Source organism: Eulemur rufifrons, chromosome 18 (assembly GCF_041146395.1).
Source record: "Eulemur rufifrons isolate Redbay chromosome 18, OSU_ERuf_1, whole genome shotgun sequence".
NCBI classification, from domain to species: Eukaryota; Metazoa; Chordata; class Mammalia; order Primates; family Lemuridae; genus Eulemur; species Eulemur rufifrons.
This window is the reverse complement of record NC_091000.1, coordinates 11388236-11409901: the sequence shown is the minus strand read 5'-3', so window position 1 is coordinate 11409901 and position 21666 is coordinate 11388236. Positions and strand designations below refer to the sequence as shown.

The following is a 21666-nucleotide window of genomic DNA, read 5'->3' as shown; positions in this document are numbered from 1 at the left end:
GAATAAATGGGCCAGCCATCACTGGAACTCCACATGTCACACACTACTAGAATGCAAATCAAGATTCACTTTTAAAAATTATTATTTTATTTTTATTTTTTTAAGAGACAGAGTCTCAGTCTGTTGCCAGGCTGGAGTGCAGTGGCACAATCATAGCTCACTGCAACCTCCAACTCCTGGGCTCAAGCGATCCTCCTGCCTCACTCAGCCTCCCGAGTAGCTGGGACTACAGGCAAGCGCCACCACGCCTGGCTATTTATTTATTTTTTGTAGAGATGGGGTCTCGCTCAGGCTAGTCACAAACTCCAGGCCTCAAGAAATGCTCCTGCCTCAGCCTCCCTAGAGTGCAGGGATTACACGCGTGAGCCACTGTGACTGGCCTGGTTATTATTTTTAAATGATGGTGGGAGAAAGGAAAAATGCTAACACTAGAAAAGTTGCTGCCAAGCCCCAAGCTGATGAACATTCTTGTCACTCCCAAATGTCACATTATCATTTAACTTTAAATACAGTAAAAGATGCAACCTTAGGATACTATTGCATGGTTATCAAATTTTACTAGTCTGCATGATGAACAGGGGGTCACACTAAGTCAGGTAAAACAGTAATGATGTTTTGGTTGGGTCTTATTAAATTACAATCACATTTTTAATTTTATGCATATATTATTATCCCTCTCCTTTTATACATTTTATTCATTGTACTTCATCAGGATTATTAGGATCATTTCTAATTCATCACAGTTTGAAAAGTTATTTCTTCATGCTAATTCACTTAGTTTAGCATGGGTTTATTTCTTTCTACAGTTTATACAGTTGTCCTGCCATCTCTGCTGTTAAATATTTATAAAAATGATTATTAGCATGGACTGAACATTAAATATGTAGACCTAAAAAGGAAGAGTCAGAAAAGATAAGCTGAGAGCTCTATGTAAAAGAAACAGCTTTATCATCTTTGTCTTATTATGGGGAAAGGGAAGTATAATTATATATATAAAGATTCTTTTAACAGAAACTACTTAAACCGTCTCCCGACTGGCTTACTCCCCGAAGCATCGCTTAGCCCCTCTAGCAGATGCTGAAATGAACATCTTTCCTTCCCAGTCCCGACACCTCAGGACATGTTTTCATTCAACAAATACCTACTCAGTAACTGCTCTGTGTGAAGTACTATATTAAGTGTTGGGGTTACAAAAATAGACACCCTTCATTTTAACCTCAAGTATTTCCTGTTAAGGGAGGACAGATTTATAGTAATAGAAGAGCTATCTCTGGAACTATTAATAATTTGTCTCTAGTGATGAAAACCCAAGAAATCTGAAAGAAACATTTTAAGCAAGCTTCAGAAGCTAATGATGAAAGTCAGAATGAGGTTTCACAGAATATCAAGATTGAGTCCACCAGATGTTGAAATTAACATCTGCGAAAGATGCTACCACCTAAGAGATTTGTTATCACTTGAGAAAAAAGACAGAGATTAGAGCAGGAAAGAGAGTAAGAGAAAAGCGGTTACGTAAGGGACTGTGACCCTCGGGTTTTTGTCTTAGTAAATAGAAGCTGCAGTGTATCAATATATGAAATTATTCTGTCGATTAGATCTCAACAAATATGCCTATAAGTATAACTACTATTCATTTATTTTATGAATCATAGTATACTTTAATTCTTAAATTCTGTATTTAAATTTATAAACCATTTACATACACACATACATACATATGACTACACGAGCTATTTTAGGCAGTTCTATTTTCTCTTCTGAATCCTATGTTCACAGTTTATGCTGACTTTTTTTAACTTAAAATTTCCAAATAATTTGATGATCATCTTGGTTAGTTTTTTAAAGTTACTCTTCATAAAATAACAGGCAGTAGTTTTGAGGAAAATTTTTTATAAGGCCTTTGACTACTTTCATACACAAGATGCCAATACTTAACTGTAATGCCAAAGAAGGATTTCCATTTTGATTTCCCAGTACATATAAAAAAAATCGCAATTTCTAAATGAAGTCACAATCTCTTATTTTCTCTGCCCAGATATATTCCTCTATAGTCAGACAAAATTAAAAGGAGGATAAAAGCAGCTTCATAATTAGACTGCAGAACTTCTCCCAGAGCCCTCATTTTATCTGTCCTTAATGCCCTCATGTTTTAGCCATACGTGACAGATTACAAGTATCCCATGTTTCTTTGTGTTATATGAAAGACTAATTCTTCTAAAGGAGAATGCATGATATCTTAAAAGAAAAAGACTTTGGAAAGGATCTCAAAGGTGAAGAAAATTAGGCAGACGAAATCCTTCCAAAGCAGGCTCCTCAGTGCAAAGTGCTGAGCCGGGAAGCGTGACTCAGACAATGGGTGCACGGCCTCTGCGTCCGCACACGCCACAGGCCAGCATTCGCCTTCCCATTCTCCTCGAGAACTCACCTAATCCGAAAAACACCGCAAACTAAGAACTTAAAGAGTTTCGAAATCCCAGAAGATGGGCTGGAAAACTCAAACAACACACCCCTTCTTACCCGGAGGGATTTTGATGTTATTACAGACCTCATCTTTGAATGGTAACTACTCCACCCGTCTTTTATTGGAAAGGAAATAAAAGAAAATGCTTTATTTTTAAAATGTGAGTTTCCAAATCATGAATTTGCTTTTGAACAGGATTAATTCTTTGAAGTGAACTTTTTTGGTCTATAATTACTGCATTGACATTTTATTTGACTGTAACATCCACTGGCATGTGCGTGCACACACACCCCCTAGAATAATAGGTATTATCATTCTAGGGAAATTACAATTTTCTGCAATGTCGCTGGACACATTAGAATTGTATCTGGGACAGACACTAAAATTCTATCTTACCTTACATACGCTACTGCTCATTTAGTTAAGTTAGTGTTGGATTGCGAAGTAAAAGAGTATAAAAGAAAACCCACATCATCTCTGTTTTCCATTTTGTAAAAGCAAATGACAGGTCCTTTAGAAAATACCATAAAGCAACATGAAAATAAGAGTCTAGTTGCCATGGTAGGGGACAGGGGTAGGGTAAGAAGGGGGAGATGGATAGCATATGAATAGAATAAAAATAACTTAGAAGGATTTCAGGGAGTGTGATGATTCCTTTTTAAAACAAGTTTGGCAACTTATAGCATTAAGAAAGATTCCACGACTGCCTTTGCACTCAGAAGGAAACACTATCATGATCCATTATTGATGTCTGTTATAAATATTAGTGGTGGGAGTGTCAACACATGGCCACACATTTGCCATCTCTGGAGGGAGACAGCAAATGATTGGGTTAGAAAAACAAAACCATTTACATGGCTACGGTAAAGCCTTTATTTCTTCTCCATGCCTTAATATCTATCATTACACAAAATAGGAAATTTTAAATAGTGATCAGGTATCAAGTTTAAAATATGATTTTGGTTCCTTATATGATGTGAAAAACGGAGAATTTAGTTAAACTGTGAAAGCTGAAAGGTGTCATCTTCGTTCCATGGAAAGGGACTCAAATGCAAACCGTACCACCGCACACCAGAGAGGGGCTTGTAGTGTCCTTAGTATCTGGCATCAAAACAGCCTGGATGAAATCACTTAGGAACCATCTCTGGTTGTCATGGATATTGGATCAGGGTGGAAGGGAATGTATATGTTCAATAACTGATGGACCAGATGAAGAAATTGAGATGAAAGAAACCAGGGGGAAAAAAACTAAAAAATTAAAATATGTTAGGACATTATACAAGGGAAAGTGTACAGGTAACTATTTTATTTTGAAGGAATGTTATTCATTAACATTTAATAGTAATGAATTCATGTTCTTGATAGCATATAAACAATTTATCAAATAGCTAAAAAGCACAATGAGAAAAAGTAACTATGATACAGTTTGGAAATAAATCATAAAACATTGCGCTCTACATTCTGTTATCAACAAACCCAAGAAAATCTAAAATTAAGAGCTTGCGGTGTGTTCTGGACCAAGAAGAGAGAAGTGTTTGTAAAGCAAACACAAACACATGCACCATCCTCTGTTTTACTATAATTCTCTGTTCTACTAAACAAACAGGCAGATGCAGGTAGCCACAGGTCAAGATCCGTGCCTGCTCAGGAGAATTAATCATACGAGGTACATCAAGAAATGGAAGAGGAGGTATTTATTGTGGAAAAATATGCATATTCAAGATTTAGAAAACTAACACAGGATTAATTCAGCAGGGATCATACAGATTAGAGTCTACAAACACAAACATGTTGCAAACCATCAAAGACTTTTAGTCAGCTGGGTGCAGTGGCTGACGCCTGTAATCCCAGCACTTTGGGAGGCTGAGGATGGAGGATTTCTTGAGCACAGGAGTTTGTGGCTCCTGTGAGCTATGATCAGGCCACTGCACTCTAGCCTGGGTGACAGAGTGAGACTCTTTCTCAAAAAACAAACAAAAACAGAACCCCATATAACTCTTGAACATTCTTTAAGTATCCCTCAGCAACTCATCCATTTTCAGGATCATCTGTGAACAAATTAAATCTCTGGTAGGCTTCCCTATTTCTTTCAACATTGCCAGACTATTTTAGTTTCTTGGATAGTGTGGGTTTTCAGAGAATAAAACTCCTTTCATTTAACTGAGGCAAAACACAAGATAAGAAGGTCAATGTTGAATTCATTCAAGGACTCCATCAGGATTTGTGAAGCACTCTGTGTGCCTGGGATGGTGCAGCAGTAAATACAACAGACATGGACCCTGCTATCAACCTTTCGATTTTGCTATAAAGAAAAACAAATAATAAAAAGGAGATAAACAAATAACAAATGAATATAATTGCTATGACAAGAAGCAAACAGGACAGAGAAATGGAGTGAAAATGGTGGGCCCTGCTTAGGGATAATGAGTGAAGGTTTCTCTGTGGAGCTGATACTAAGCTGAGATCTAAAGACAGAGAAACTAACCTGATCCTGCTCAGCTGGGTTAAAACCCGGGTACCACCAAGGTACTGGCTCACCCCTCTTCCCTTATGGACCCTGACACCAAACTCCTTGGAAACTGGAAATACGGCACTGTCACCATCAGAAATCAGTTCAAAGGACCTGGCCCTCGAGAGACAAAAGATACAGATATTGTAGATGAAGCCCTCTACTACTTCAAGGCCAATGTCTTCTTCAAAAACTATGCAATTAAGAATGAAGCTGATAGGACCTTGACATATATAACTTTCTATGTTTCTGAGTGTCTAAAGAAACTCCAAAAGTGCAATTCCAAAAGCCAAGGCAAGAAAGAAATATATACACTGGGAATCACTAATTTTCCCATTCTTGCAGAGCCCAATTTTCCACTTAATGCAATTCATGCCAAACCTGCAAACACACAGGAAGATAAAGTGATAAGAACCAACTTAAAACAGCTATAGCAAGAGACCGGACTGAAACTTTGCGAGAAAGTTTTTGACCCTCAAAATGATAAGCCCAGAAAGTGGTGGACTTGCTTTGGGAAGAGATAGTTCACTAAACAAGAGTCTCTGAAGACCTAGACAGTGAAGGGAACTTGGCAGTCACTGTCTCCAGAGCCCCGGGCAGCAGTGTCCAGCAAGATGTACGCAATCTTTTGCCTTTATTTCATACAGTTTTATGTAGAAGAGAGAAAAGCATGTCTGTACTTGAGAAGCTCTTGACCAAGAATTTGGGTGGGGGCAGGGGAGAGAGCAGGTTGTCAACAGTGATTGAAATTTTATGCAGTATTAAGCTAGTGCTTAGCAACAATAAGTAATAATAAAGAATCTGTAACATTCAAAACATAAATAAATAAAGATGGAGCAAGAGAGACTGCCGGAGCAAGAGAGAGGGGCAGAGTCTCCCAGGAAGAAGGAAGCTATTGTGTAACACCATCAGGGAGGGAGACCTTGGCAAATTTTAAAACCAAGAGAAGGCCAGAGGGCAGGGGTAAAATTAGAACAAGGCAAGACTGGAAAGGGAGGCAAAGGCCAGGTTATGCAGGGTCTTGTAGGCCATGAGAGGTTTTGAACAGGATAGAACTGAGAATTGGCTTTTGATTTAAAAAATATTCTGGCTGCTAGCAACCAAGCCTGGAGGCAATTGTAGTGGTCTAGGCAAGAGATGATGGTGAGTGGTTTAGACTGGGGTGGTTGTAGTGGGGGCTGAAGACAAGTGGATAGATTTGAAATACATTATGGAGGTGCTGACAACAGTTTGTTGACATATCTATCCAAAAATATGCACCCACTAATACATTCTTTTTTTTTTTTTTTTTTTTTTGAGACAGAGTCTTACTCTGTCACCCAGGGTGGAATGCAGTGGCACGATCATAGCTCACAGCAACCTCAAACTCCTGGGCTCAAGGGATCCTCCTGCCTCAGCCTCCTGAGTAGCTGGGACTACAGGCGTGCCCCATGAGGCCCAGCTAATTTTTCTATTTTTAACAGAGATGGGGTCTCATTCTTGCTGAGGCTGGTCTCAAACTCCTGAACTCAAACAATCCTCCTACCTTGGCTTCCCAAAGTGCTAGGATTACAGGCGTGAACCACGTACCCGGCCTACTAATGAATTCTTACAAACCAAAAAGAAGTATTTTCATGCAAAGAATAGGCACATCAAATAAATATATTGATTTTTTTGTTGTCGCCTTAACTTTTTTCTCTCAATTTTATTTTAATCATATGATAGAATCACGGCTCTGTAATTGTAGAAGTGAATGGCATCTTAGAAATCATCTTGACTAAAAACCACTACTCTTTTATCAGAAGCAGCAACTTTCTATTACTTTTTATCTCCTCAGAGCAAAAGTAAATCCCTGAGGGGAACTTAGCTGAAAGAGATCTTGCATGGAAGTTTTCTGCATCTACTGTTAATGGCTCTGCTGTGCTGGTTGAGAGTTCCTGATCTACCCCAGCTCTTTTTATTTCCCCCATTTGATCAATTTTTTATTTAAAAAATACCTTATGTAAAACCAAAAAAAAAAAAAACTGTAAAGAACAAGAATAGGATGATGAATTTTATTTATATACCATTTTATGTAATCATTTGGTACTTAATTTGAGCCTCACCACAAGCCCAGGTTAGATAACCCCGACTCTTATTCAGGTGAGAAAACTGATGCCAACAGGTGTTTGATATTTGCTCTAATTCACTCAGATGAAGACGAATCATACACTAAGTGAAAGACACTGTCCGTAACAGCATACGGCACATATTTGACTCCAAGTCCCTGACTTTCACAAACTCATAGTGTGTCCAGCTAACACATGGCTTCTCTCCTTAAAAGAATGTCTCCTTCTCTCCATTAATCCCTGCATTTCTTGCAAAGGTGAGGGGGTATGGAGAAGGTGAGTTGACGTGACTTGTATTTGCTAGTGGAGCGACAAGAAGAAAGGGAAAGAGGAGAGGGATATAGTGGAGGAGACGTAAGAAAAGGAGAAGTTGTCTATTTAAAAATCCATAGTGCTGTGCTGAAGAAACCTGGGACAATGCCTTGCAGGGAGAGGCTGAGCTGGAACTTGAAAGGAGAGTAGAAATTGAAAGGGAGAAGAAAACCAGGAGAGGGTGGGGCAGCATTCCAAATGGAGATACAGGTGTTGCTCTCCTTGTTGCAAAAGCTACTAAGAACTTACAGGTACATAACTTTCTGAATACAGTATTTGTTATTAGGTATGTAAACCTACTTATTAAATAATCTGATTAAATAATCTTATTAAATAATCTGATACCTCATTGATTTATTTAAGTGTCAGCAAACATTCAGAGTAAAATTGACAGTATATTACTTTTCCCTTTATCTTAGTTTTTTGAAATATTCTCACTTCCTTAAGAAAAAGGCATTACGTGATATTTTGGTTCTTAAATATAAAGATAAAAGGCTACCTCCTTCCCGCATTTAATTTAGAAGAATTAATTTTTTTTTTTTTTTTTAGAGGCACGGTTTCACTCTGCAGCCCAGGCTGGAGTACAACGGTGTGATCACAGCTCACTGCAGCCTCTAACTTCTGGGCTCAAGTGATCCTCCTGCCTCTGCCTCTTGAGTAGCTGGGACTACAGGCACTAATTATTCTATTTCTTGTAGAGATGGGGGTATTGCTACGTTGCTCAGGCTGATCTTGAACTCCTGGGCTCAACTGTTCCTCCTGCCTTGGCCTCCCGAAGTGCTGGATTACAGGCATGAGCCACCATGCACAGCCAGAAGGATTAAATTGATTAAATTATCTGAGTTGGTATTCCAAAGCATAAAATAAGCTCTCATAAAGAAAACTACTTTTATAAAGCTTCCTGGCCAGGCACAGTGGCTCACACCTGTAATCCCAGCACTTTGGGAGGCCAAAGCAGTAGGATTGCTTAAAGTCAGGAGTTCATGGCTTAGTCAGCTATGATGACGCCACTGTACTCCCGCCTAGGCAACAGAGTGAGATCCTACCTCTGCGGAAAAAAAAAAAAAAAGAAAAGAAAGAAAGATTCCTATCTTATTATCCTTATTGACAGTATGTAAAGCATTTAAAATAGAATAGCTGATAAATACCAAAATAAAATATATTTAACTGGAATATTATCCTTCCTATAGATGGAGTACCACCAGAAAAGCATGTATCAACAGTATTATATATTACACAGTACAAGTTCTATCTAGCTCAGTTCTTTTATGTTTTTTGGGGAAAGAGATGAGACAAGGATCTTTTGTTTTCAGGGATGAGGGAACAGAGGCTAGATGAGGCCTCGGTAACCTGTCTGAGGTTAGAGGATTAAAAAAAGTATTTTAAAATCATTTTTTTAACCTGTATCACTGAGTTTGTAAGAAAGTAAGGAATTCTAAGAGGTCCAAAACTAGGTGAACCAAAAACTCTACCTTGAGCTTAAACATAAAAGCGTACATGGAACCCTTGGAGTGAGGATGAAGCCTGGGGCCCGTCCCTTTGAAAGTAGAGAGATTAATAAGGAACCCTTCCTTAAAGTGGGGCTCCCAATGAACTAACTCCCAGTGTCGGGGAAACTGTCATAAACCTACCTTATATGAAGTGACACAGAAAAACTTGCCTGTCTTGATCCTGGCTCTAGATGGAGAAAGAAAAACCACATCCTTTGAGAATTTATAATCAGGAGGACGCCCTCAAATGGGTTTGCCCACTGAATTTACATCACCTGGGTCTGAAAACCTTCAGCTGAGGAATTAAGGTGTATTGGATGAGATGTGCCTCAGGTGGCAGGCAGAAACTAACGCAGATCCTCGGCTGGAGAATTTACCTACGGCCAGGCCTCAGAGAATTTCCACAAAGTTCCAACCAACATTATCTTACAGCAAAAACAGAACAGAAAGATCTTAGCAGGATGTGAGGCACATAATAAACACTCACTTTTACAAAAAGAGGAGGAGACTTTGTTATAAAATGTTTGGTTGTGGTTTCAGTATCATACCCTCAAACCAAGGAAGTACTCAATAAATGGGAGTTAGTATTTGTGGATGCTGCTGCTATTTTTATTAAAACCAGATTTCTCTATTTGAGCTTGTGGGCTTTCAGCAATCGAAATCTGTTTTCTAATCTTCTCCATCACATTAGACACTGAATTGCTAGTCATGTCCTTTCCAGTATGAAAATACAGTTTACTCTTCGCAGCATGTATTACACCAGATAAAGTATGTAAAGGCACTGGGAAAATCCCTGGAAAACAGTATGCGTTTAATAAAAGTTAGTTTTTGTCTAACTTTTTTCCCCTTGACCAACGGCATGATTGAAAATGTTTATACCTCCCCATATTAAGAAAAAAAAGTTAATTCTGTATATCGTTGGATGATTTTGTTTTTTAAAGACAATTGTATGCACAAATGACAGATTTCCTAACATTCTGCTCTCTATTTTGAGGTTCTAAGGAAATGAAGGAAGTCTAAAAATATTTCTTTTTCTATGCACACATACACACACACACACACCATTTGAAACTCTGAATTACTTTCTATGGCTTTTAGGATAAAATCCAGAATTGCTAACCCACAAGCTAGCACGTGATGCTGCTCAGTGGAGTCCTCCAGCCTTCACTTGACCAGTTAAGTCACGTTAGATGCTCCTCAGAGTTTAAAAAAAGCCACGATTTTTGGAGACCATAACAGAGGTTAAGAATTTAAGCTGTGCAGTCAGACTTCCTCGGTTAGAATCCTGGGAACTATTTACCAACTGTTTGAACTCGAACAAGTTATGTAAACTCTCTTGGTTCTCATTTGTAAAATGGATTAGTGATAGAACCTACCTCATTAATACAATGAAAGTCTTTAGATGTGTGCTAGGCACACAGTAAGTGTTCAGTAAATATTAACCTTACCATGATGCTCTCTGCCTGAAATTGATCTATGTATCTTTCATATGTGAGCAAAACACTGACTCCTCAGGGAAATCCTCTCTGATCCACCAAACTAGGTTAGTTCCTTCTGTCATGAGCTCTATTAGCATATACAGCTCCTCTTCATGGCCTTTTGCAAAATTATTAAGTTCTCTGGGAGCAGAAGCCACATGTGTGTACACACATATCTCTTATTCACAGGATATCCCAACTCCTAGTCCAGTTCTTGGCACAAGATAGTTGCTCAATAAATCCTGCTGATGTGGTTCTATCAGCTTGTTTTCTCAGGCCTTGGTGAGAGATTTGGGATCACTGGATACATTTTTTTCAAGTGAAATTTTTCTTGGTGGAAACACATACTCTGTTACCATTTTCCTGTTGTTCTATACAACATATCAGATTTTAGTCCCTCTTTCCCCCAACCCCCCATGGCTTCTTAAAAACTTATGGAGGAAAAGCCAGAGGTCAGAAGGTAGAACAAACAAAAGCTACAAGTAGCACTAAGGTTACAAAGGTTTAGGTTCGTATCAGACTTTCTCATCAACCTTAAATTTACTCTTTCTTATCCTGTATTGTGCCATAAAAAACTGAGTATCAATTAAGATGATTTCTCTAAGAGTACTATCAACAGTGCTCAAGTCATGCAACATTTTACAGTATATAGTCCAAAAAGATTTCCACAAGCAAGAGAAAAAATTTTAAGTTAAAAAAACAGAGCCACTGCTATCTTCTAAACTACCAGATGCAACAATGAATCAGGATGCGTACTAGATGTTGTGCAATGATTATCCTGAGATGTTTATAATTTGATTTGTTTTAAAATTTCATTTAAATAAACTAGCCCTCAATTCATCAACACAGCATCGATCCATGATCTGTACGTATGATTTTGCTAAAATATTTCTTGAACATGGTTGAAAGTGTTTTTACATTATCCTCATTTGGGATTCTACTCATGGGCCTCTAAGGAGCAACACATCCTTTTCTCAATTTTAAGGGGAGACTTTTTGCACAGTATGACAGGGAATAAATAATACCTAAAATAAATTCATAACATTTTCATAAAATAAACTAAATAAAATAAACAGTGTCTAAGAAGAAGTCTTGGCCTAATTGTAGGTATATGTCCTTTAATAAGAATTTTAGCACTAAAATTCTCTATTATTTCTTGAAAGTCCTTCACTAATGTTTTCCTCATTTTTATATATTTTTGGTTTTATGAATTCATGATTAAAGGTTGCATACTTATTAGATAAAATCTTATTCATTCATTCATTCATTCTTCGAATATTGACTGCGCACCTACCATGTTCTAGATCCTGGGGACACAGCAGTGAAGAGACTATGTCGTTGCCTCACGGATGCCACAGTCCACAGTGGCTTCTCCCCCAGTCCCCCCGACATCTACCCACGGGTGTCTGGAAGACAACTCAAACTTAATATGGCCAAACCAACCTCCTGATTTTCCCCCAAACCCAATCCCATCCACAGCAAATCTTCTCTATCTCAGCAAATATTCATAACTATATTCCCAGAACCTAGAAGAGCACATGACACATCAAAGGGACTCTGTCAATATTTGTTTAATGCATGAATGAATTTAGTTAATAGTTGTGCTTACAGGAGAAATTTTAATACTGTATGAAAATTTAATATAATTTGAATGATCTTCACTGTCGTCGATAATTACAAACTTGATTTACACAACCAGTGTGTTCCTCTCCACTTCTGAGTAGCACCCAAGCATGCTCAATTCTCTATAATCTTAAAAAAAATTAAAATATTCCCTGGACCTCACATGCAGCTGCCACATTATTCCTCTCTTCCCTATTCATAATCAAAAGTTCTGGAAAGAGTTATCCATTCTCACTGTCTCCATTTCCTCACCTGCCACGCACTCCCTGATCCGTTCTACGCTGGCTTCCATTCCCAGCCTCTAGAAAAACATTAATAGCTTCTGAGATCATCAGTAGTCTCCAAGTAAATAAATGAAGTAGATATTTTTTTATTTTTCATCTTTCTTGACATCTTGACAGCTTTCTGCCCCTTGATTATGTCCTTCTTGAAACACTCTTTTCTCCTGCTTTCTGGGGCACCACATTCTTCCTCTCTCAGTGCTTCCTCCTTGCCTTTCTGGTTGTACCTTCTCAAGTCCATTTTGTGGGCTCTTGCCTCTTTACTGAGCCATTAAAATACAGAATCACTCGGGGCTCTCTTCTCTTCTCACTCTATGCTTTTTTCTTAAGCAATCTCATCTATACCCACAGCTTCAATTATCACCTATATAATGATCACTTTAAAATTTATGTCCATAACCCTGACATTTCCCTTGAGCTACTCAGCCATATATATAACTGCTCAGCTGATATCTGCACTTGGATCCTGCAAAATGCCTCAAACTCAGTATGTTCAAAACAGAACTAATGATCTCTCAGCCCCCAAACTTGGTTCTTTTTTAGTACACCCCATTTCAGAAAATGGCACCGTCATCCATCCTTTCATGCAAATCAGAAATGTGGTATCATCTTGGAAGCCTCCTTTTCCCTTACTTTTATATTCAATGTATATTATTGAATATAATATAAATTCTCATAAATATCTTCCAACATTCACCTACTTATCTTCAACTCCACTACCACCTCCTTGTAGCCTCCAATTTAATATATTATATTATAATCAAAGTAATATATTATATTCTTTCTATAATATATTCTAATATATTATAATAAAAGTAGTAACGCAAAATACCAATCTGGTCACATCCTTCTAACCTCCAGCATTCTTTATTGCTTTTTGGCTAAAGATTCCAATCCTTGTACACAGCTTACCTTTGCATTAGGCCCCTTAGCTCTCTTTTCCAGCAACAATTATTTTCTCTCAATTCTTCAAACATGTCATATTCCCTCCTGCTACTTCTGCATATACTCCACCACTTACCCATAATTCCCTTCTTTGCACTCCTCCTCTGTCCCCAGGTATGTCCCACTCACCCTTCAAATCTCTGCTTAGGTAACAATGCCTTGAGTAAGCCCCATCTCAGTGGTGACTTGACATTTATTAGTGTGATCATTTCATTAACTTGTCTTGTTAGATTATAAGCTCCCCAAGGTATGGGACCCTTATCTGGATTTGCTTACTCTTGTATTCTCAGCATTTAGCAAAATGCCTTGTGCCTCTAGGCACTCCATAAATATTGCTAATGAAATTGTTTCATCCAACTCTTCCTGTATACGCTTTTGGCAAAATAGCTATATTTCTGCCCATTGCAGTCTGTTGCTCTCATCTGCTAAATAAGAGACATGCCTCTACCTGTCTGAAAAGTGAACTTTAAAAAATACTATTTAAAAGTTTACACTGGACAAAATTAATTCCTATATTCAAGCAGTTAACTGTCAGGTGCTACCAGTATTTTTACTATTGTTCCAAATGAACATCCCAAAGCCAATGGAAAGTGCTTAAAAAGCTTCACTTAATGAAAAAATAGTTAAATCATTGGGAAGATTACAAACAATGCAATCCCAAAATTAGCAGTCCGTGAGCAGCAAGATGAATCAATTATCTTCAGTAGACAAATAAATATATTTCAGTTTGCACTGCACATTCACAGAACACTGCATTGAATACTGGGAAACTTAAGATGCTGCAGCAATCAACATACAGAGACTGGTACACAAACATACCCATAGTATAGATACCCAATACAAAATGATGTAACCGGTCACGACTACATAATTAAACACACATGGAAAATGTGTAATTACTAGAAGCAATGAGATTATGTGAAGACAGTATCATAGAGAAGAAACATTTTGAACAAAGGCAAAAAAAATGCTTTCATGGTGAGAAGAAAGGAAGGCATTCTACGTGCCAGTAGAAAGGGTTTGCAAGTGCAGAGGCCAAGAAACAGAAAGCAAATTGCCTGAGTCTGGAATGGTAAATAAATAGTTTACTTGACTGAAGTTGAGAATTTGGTTTAGGGAGTAATGGACCATGAAACAGAAAGATAGAGAAGCTGGTGCAAACAACTGGTAAAAGACCTCAAAGTACCTAATTAGAAGATCGAAGGAGACAAGAAAGAGATCTTAACACAGAAGAGAAAGATAACCAAGGATATTTATACAGTGAGAATTTATATCCTGCAATTTACAGATTTTGGTTCATGACGAACTAAATGCATGAACTAGTCTTTTTGAAAACTGATTTAGGAAACCACCACACTTTGATTTATGTAAGAGTTTCACAGGATGCTGAGAGAACGCAAAAAGGATGAAACAGAAGAAAGTCTAGAAACTACACGAGATGTTCTTGGAGTTAAATGGCAGATAAGTATCAGAGCTTCCTAACACTTTATCCACACTACACTTCCTTATAATCCCTATTTCTTCCTAACTGAAATACACAGTTAACTGTATTTATGTCTTTTACTCTTCTGGATACTCCTTCAAAGTACTTAGCATATTGATACCTTGCCAACTGTCAGGCTTTTAATGAATAATCGCCGAATGCAAGAAAAGCAAACACATAAGGAGGAAAACAGGCTCCCTGACATACAGGGAAAAAGTAAGATATTCCACCTGAAAAACAAATGAAATATCTGATAGTTACATGAGTTAAATCTAAGCTTTCTGATGCCAGGAGAGGCAACAGATGAAACTTTCATGGGTATGAGATAGGAACTGGTGACTTCACAGAAATTTTCACCATGAGCTAGCAGAAACAGGCTCCATGCTGAGGAACGAAGCCTAAAACAACATACAATATTTATGTGCGCCCAGGGTTCTTCTGAGCCATCAAAGCAGGAAAACATGGGAGTCTGGCCTGAAGATGAGCAGCAGTCACTTCTGCTTATTTTTTTCAGCAAGTCAGTGTTTTTTCTTGGCAGAAAGAAAGACAAAGAAAAAGTGTGTACTTTTCCTGGCAGCCAGGATGTGATGTTCTGACCCACTTGTGAGCTGTCATCGGCCACTAAGAAACCTCACAAGATTTCTAACTGGAGTTTCACCGAAGCTAAAAAGCATGGCATGCCTATTGGCAGCTATTTCGCTCAGATGCCCAGAAGAGGCATTAGCTGTGACATTCCTATTCAATGGTCTTGCAGTCCTACTGCTAGAACAAGCCCACACCAATAGAAGAAACACTTGAGAAGCTATTTGGATGTTAATTTTATAAGAAAGGCTTACAAACCTCAACCGATTTTCCCCGGACAGTGCCAGTTGACACTGGTTGCCCTAACATAATTACAAGTTACAAACTTGCTCTACTCAGAAGAAAGACTTGCTGTAAATACAAAATTAAAGCAGCAATAATAATAATAGAAACAACAATATAGTAACCTGTGCAAATATAATATAAATTAAAATACACCATATTTATTTGTGGCATTTATCTCAACTCCCACTGGGAGTTCCTACATATCTGGACAGAATTCCTCCTTGTGGAGGCCAACATGCTACTTTAGAAAAATAGATACTAACAAATACTTTACAGTGGTTATTGTGCCAAGCACTGTTCTAAATGTTTCACACGTATTAACATCTCTTTATTCATTTAAGTCTCACATTAATTCTGATAGGTAGGTACTATTTTTTTTTTTTTTTTTTTTTTTTTGTTGAGACAGAGTCTCACTTTGTTGCCCAGGCTAGAGTGAGTGCCATGGCGTCAGCTTAGCTCACAGCAACCTCAGACTCCTGGGCTTAAGCGATCCTACTGCCTCAGCCTCCCGAGTAGCTGAGACTACAGGCATGCGCCACCATGCCCGGCTAATTTTTTCTATATAGATTTTTTTTTTTAGTTGTCCATATAATTTCTTTCTATTTTTTAGTAGAGACGGGGTCTCGCTCTTGCTCAGGCTAGTCTCGAACTCCTGAGCTCAAGCGATCCACCCGCCTCGGCCTCCCAGAGAGCTAGGATTACAGGCGTGAGCCACCGCGCCCGGCCTGGTAGGTACTATTAACATACAATAATGTATATCCTAATTCATTATGAATTAAATGCCATTACAATAAAAGTTCTTTATGAAAAAATGTGAAAGATGTATAAGCATAAATCTTTGGCCTGTATATATGAAGAAATATTTGCTATAACAAAATAAAACAGCAACAACAATAAATAACAGTCACTTGGGATATTGCGGAAGCGAGATAAGACTCTCGGCCCAAATCCTGGCCCAAGAAGTATTCTGCCTTTGCTATAGAGTCTATGAGAAGAATACAATAATCACAATAGTTTTTTTTTTAAATAGAAATACCAGCAAGAATTTCAGGACAAATGTATCAGAATTCACCAAAATACGTATATGAGGGACAGAGTTTGAAAATAAGTACCTAGTCTCACTGAGAATTTATTTTCCAGAAGAAAGGTGAAAGCTTTTCTACTGGAAACTCTCTACAGGATTTCCTGAGGCAGAGCTAATAATCCACAGAAAATTTACAGCTTGGTGGCTGTTTCCTATTATACTGCATGCTACCTGTCCAAATATATATATTAAAAGGCCAAATCTCTGCACTGGGCTAATGTGAGGAAGAGGGAGTAAGTTACCACTGCAGAGCAGTCCTAACTCTGTTGACGTATCAGAAAAGTTTGCTTTATAATCAAAAATCGTCCACCAAATTTCACCTTGTTTTGATAAGTGAATAACATGGTTATCCCAGAGGCTACACAGTATATGAGGAAAAATGATCCATTTTGTGATCTGGCACATCTGTAAGAATGAACCATTGTGAAGTCAGTGATTGTCCTCATTTTCGGTTTTCATTAAATCAATTACAATTAGTAAACATAGGACAGTCTCACTTTTCAAATCAACATGTCTAAGTACTTCCCCAGTTGTGTCCCTGTTGCACCCAGTACTTTGTATAATGCTCTATAGCTAGGGGGACCATATAATTTATTGTCCAAACTGGACACCTTTTGAGAGGGAAAGATGGTGTTATTAGTAATTCTGCTGATGTCACATGGTGTCACTGGGCATGCGTGTGTCCCTTACTTTCTCTGTCCTCGAGGTGCACACTGTCCGTCCCCAACCGCCCAGGTTTACTCTGAGCTTTTACTGTTCCCTCTCTGCCTTCCACTTAAATTCAACCTATTTTCAATACTGTCCTCATACATGGAAATAAGATTTCCATGAATTGAACTGAATACCTGCTCAGCCACTTACGATATAATCCCGGGCAAGTGGTTTAATCTCTCTGCAAGTTTGTGTTCTGGAATTCTGTAGATTTGAATTCTATCTCCATTGTTTATTTTCTCTGCATCCTTGGGTAATTTACTTAATATTTCTAAACAACAGGCTTTTCATCTATAAAATGTGGGAAATAATACTACCTCGTTCATGGGTTTTGTGGAAGAATATATAAAATAATGAACTCCAGTGACCAAGTGTTTACTGTCTCCATTATGAACACACATTACTTTCCTTTTTCTAATTAGGCTTAAAAACTCAGCAAATTTAAACCGTGGCATATCCCTGATTTGATGGCTCCTATTTACTCAGCCGTGCTTTCTGCTTTACATACGAGATCAATGACAAGAAACTATTACAGCACCCACCTTCCATGCCTCATCCTGTTTCTCAACTTTGTGCCTTTATATTGGCCTCTCTGGTAGAAATGCATGCCTGTTTTCTTAGATGACTCCTGTTTATCCTGTAAGATTCATCTCAACTTTATCTCAACTTTATCTCCTGGAGGTAAATCCCCATGACTTCTTCCAAGTTGGGTTAGGTCTCCCTCTCTCTGATCTGAAGTAGCCGGACATATTCTTGTGATCATGCTTTTATAGATGCTATGGTACTCTACTATGATGTCATTAATCAGCTCCCCAAACAGACTTCAAGTTCTTTGACATTTTTTATTCATCTTTGTACTCTTTGAGTACACAGCACACAACTCTCTCAGTAAGTTATCTATTGAATAAATGACTGAGCAAGACAGTTATATATTAGCTTTGTATCCTCCAAAGCATTTAATGTAATGTTACATTCAGCGACAACTCAGTAAACACTAAGTGGCTCACAGATTATCAGACTATACGATATCAGTGAAAAGGCAACCTTTTATTTTGCAACAACTAATACTTCAGGAGTCCAGTATTCTTTCCAAGACAGTGGCAATGATTTTGCCAGGCAACCTGGAAAAATATTTGAATTAGAGATGTAATGTTAATTTGATTGCAGGCTTCTATTCGTAAGAAAGTAAGGGTCACTCCTGAATAATTAAAAGCTGTATTAGAATTAGCAGTAAAAACACATCCACGGGAGGACGGATAATGTAGACATTATAAAAGGTAAGATTCCTGCCCACATGAAAGTTTACCCGCTACAACACCATGAGACATAATTCTCTTTAGTGCTCAAGCACTTAGGGAGGCATATTAATATGACTCCCTGATACTCAGATCATAATCAGGGAATTACTTGTACCCTTGGGAAATAATGCCCTCCTGATGCACTGTGTAAGATGCACTTATTATCCCCCTCAGATTTATTTTCCATATTATACAGTGAACACCAATACCTTAAATCCCCTTAGAAAACACGTGAGTGAACTCAGCATACTTTTCGTTGAGCTTATAAGGTCTATTAAAAATAAATAACTGTATCTAATATATCATTTTTGTAAGGAAAATGACAATTATAGTAAGAGAAACATTTAATATAATGAGACTGATCTAATAGTAAGAAGGTAGTAAACTGCTCAGCCTGTTGGTGCATTATTAACTCTTTCTGGTCACTTGGGTAACATTTTGAGTACCGTACTAAAAGAGGTAATTTACTAAATGGTACCCTAATGGCCAGAAAGAGTTAATGTGATAATCAAAAATGAGCAATTTACTTCTCATCAACTAATCAAGCTTAGTAAAATTTTTTATTAAAATGCCTCTGATACTGTTCAACTGAAATTTTAATTGAAAAACTGAAAGCCATTTAGCTGAAAATACAGGAGGGTAGATATTACAACCGATTAATCCAAGAAAAGTAATGGTGAGCCTAACTGAAGAAAGACAATAATAAAACAACAACTATTACTGCAATTATTAACACCAATACCAATGCCACCACTATTTTTGAGTGTACATTATCTGCCAGTCACTATTTTAGGTATTGTATATTTTTATCACTGATCTTCAAAATGGTAGGTTTTATCACCAGAAATGGAAGTATAGAGAGAGAACAAGTAGGTCAGCCAAGACTAGAGGCCAGGTTTGTCAGATACCACAGTATATGATTATTTTATTATATGCTAGACTTCCTCCCAATACATAGAAACAAAAATTTTAGCTTACTGGCTATCCAAATGATGTAGAATATGTTGGAAACAGTATATTAATCAAATGCCCATTCCAGAGAAATTCTGATTTAGTCTTAGTGCCAGCAATGCTTGTATTTTTCCTGGGCTTTGGCCTGTTATTAAAAAAAAAATGTTTTGTTTTTTTTTTTTTTTTGAGACAGAGTCTCACTCTGTTGCCCGGGCTAGAGTGAGTGCCGTGGCGTCAGTCTAGCTCACAGCAACCTCAAACTCCTGGGCTTAAGCGATCCTACTGCCTCAGCCTCCCGAGTAGCTGGGATTACAGGCATGCGCCACCATGCCCGGCTAATTTTTTGTATATATATATTTTTAGCTGTCCATATAATTTCTTTCTATTTTTAGTAGAGACGGGGTCTCGCTCTTGCTCAGGCTGGTCTCGAACTCCTGACCTCGAGCGATCCACCCGCCTCGGCCTCTCAGAGTGCTAGGATTACAGGCGTGAGCCACCGCGCCCGGCTAAAAAAAAAAATGTTAACATCACAGGCCTGAGATGCCTTAGAAAGGCCAGCTTGCAAGGTTTGCCCATGGCTGGCATCTGGGGACCCAGATTTGAGGAGAGTCCCCACCATTCTCATCCTAATGAAAGTGGCTCACCATGAACAGTGTAGTTTATGCTAACCCTGCTTTCCTTCTGTGAGTCTGAAGTTTTGGTACGTGCCAGGCAGACGGTGCCTACATGCTCAGCCCGCAGTACAACCCTGGGCACCGAGGCTCTAGTGAGCCTCCCTGGCAGACAACATCTCACATGCGCCGTCATAACTCACTGCTATAGGAATTGAGTGTCCCGTGTGACTCCACTGGAAGCAGTGCTTGCTTTCCTCTGGATTTGCCCCCTGTGCCTTTTTCTTTTGCAGATTTTGCTTTGGAGCCTCTCACTTTAAGAATAAATTTGAGTCCTGCTAGCAGATCATCTAAACTGGGTGTGGTGCTGGAGACCCCTGACACTGTAGGTTTTTGCTTTATGGTCATCGCAAATATTGAAATGACTAACATTGCTTTTTATAAAAGCTTTTAGAGTGTAGAAAGCCAAGATTTGCAGCACACCCAGGGCAAGGGTTTAGGTCTTTAGGACTTGCAAATTTTAGCATTTTAAATTCATTTCATAGCCTATTTTATGCCTCTATTACTGTCTTTATTTGCTTTTGGACCTAATTTTTTGAGAGCTAAAAATAATTTCAGTTATATATAATAAAACAATAGCTAACATTTCTTATTGAATGTCTTTGGAGCATTTAACACAAGTGAATACTCCTCCTTGACATACTTTCTTTGCTTGGTTTCCATCATACCACAGTCTCCTTGATTTCTTCTTACCCAGACTCCTTCACTGCTTCATTTGCCTCTAACCAATCCCAGAGCTTGGTCTCAAGACCACTGCTTTCTTCTCTATCTACACTCTCTCCGTAAGTGTTCTCATCTACTCTGACTGCTGTAAAAAATTTTCCCATGAAGAACAGATTCAATCCACCTGTCCATTTGACACCTCTTTCAGATTTAAATTTGGTATGTCAAAATAAATCAAAACTATTTGATTTCTACCTACCTCATACCAAATTTTGCTTCCTGCCACAAGGGACATATGAAAATATCTAGAGATATTTTTGTTGCCATGACTAGGAAGGTGCTACTGGCATCTTGTAGGTAGAGGTCAGAAGTGCTGTTAAACATCTGAAAATGCACAGAACAGGCCCCACAATAAATGCTCCTAGGGCTCTAAATGTAGCTAGTTCTACGCCTGATGAATCCTGCTTGAAACCAAGCAATATAGACTGTTGCAACACTTCAATGCTTCTACCTTGAATTTATGACCTCTCCTTCTATTTTACACATCCTTCTGAATTACTTTCATTTTCTTTCTGGAACAAGATAGAGTATAAATAAAATAGAATATTATAAACAGGGAAAGGCAAAGTTCAGCTAAAATCTATAGTGTTTCTGAAAGCAATACATTGGAGAGGTAGCCTGTTGAAAAAGTGTGGCATGCATAAAATTTAGAGATAGTTTCAAAGACAAAAAGAAAATATAATACTGCTATC

At 38.1% G+C, this 21666-nt stretch overlaps 1 protein-coding gene and 1 pseudogene across 8 annotated transcripts in view; one reads left to right on the top strand and one right to left on the bottom strand.

Moving 5' to 3' along the window:
- The window catches only part of TENM3 (teneurin transmembrane protein 3), a 427807-nt gene that overhangs the window by 222157 nt on the left and 183984 nt on the right, over positions 1-21666 (bottom strand). The window lies entirely within an intron of this gene.
- LOC138398993 (actin-related protein 2/3 complex subunit 3 pseudogene) lies at positions 4994-5494 on the top strand (annotated as a pseudogene).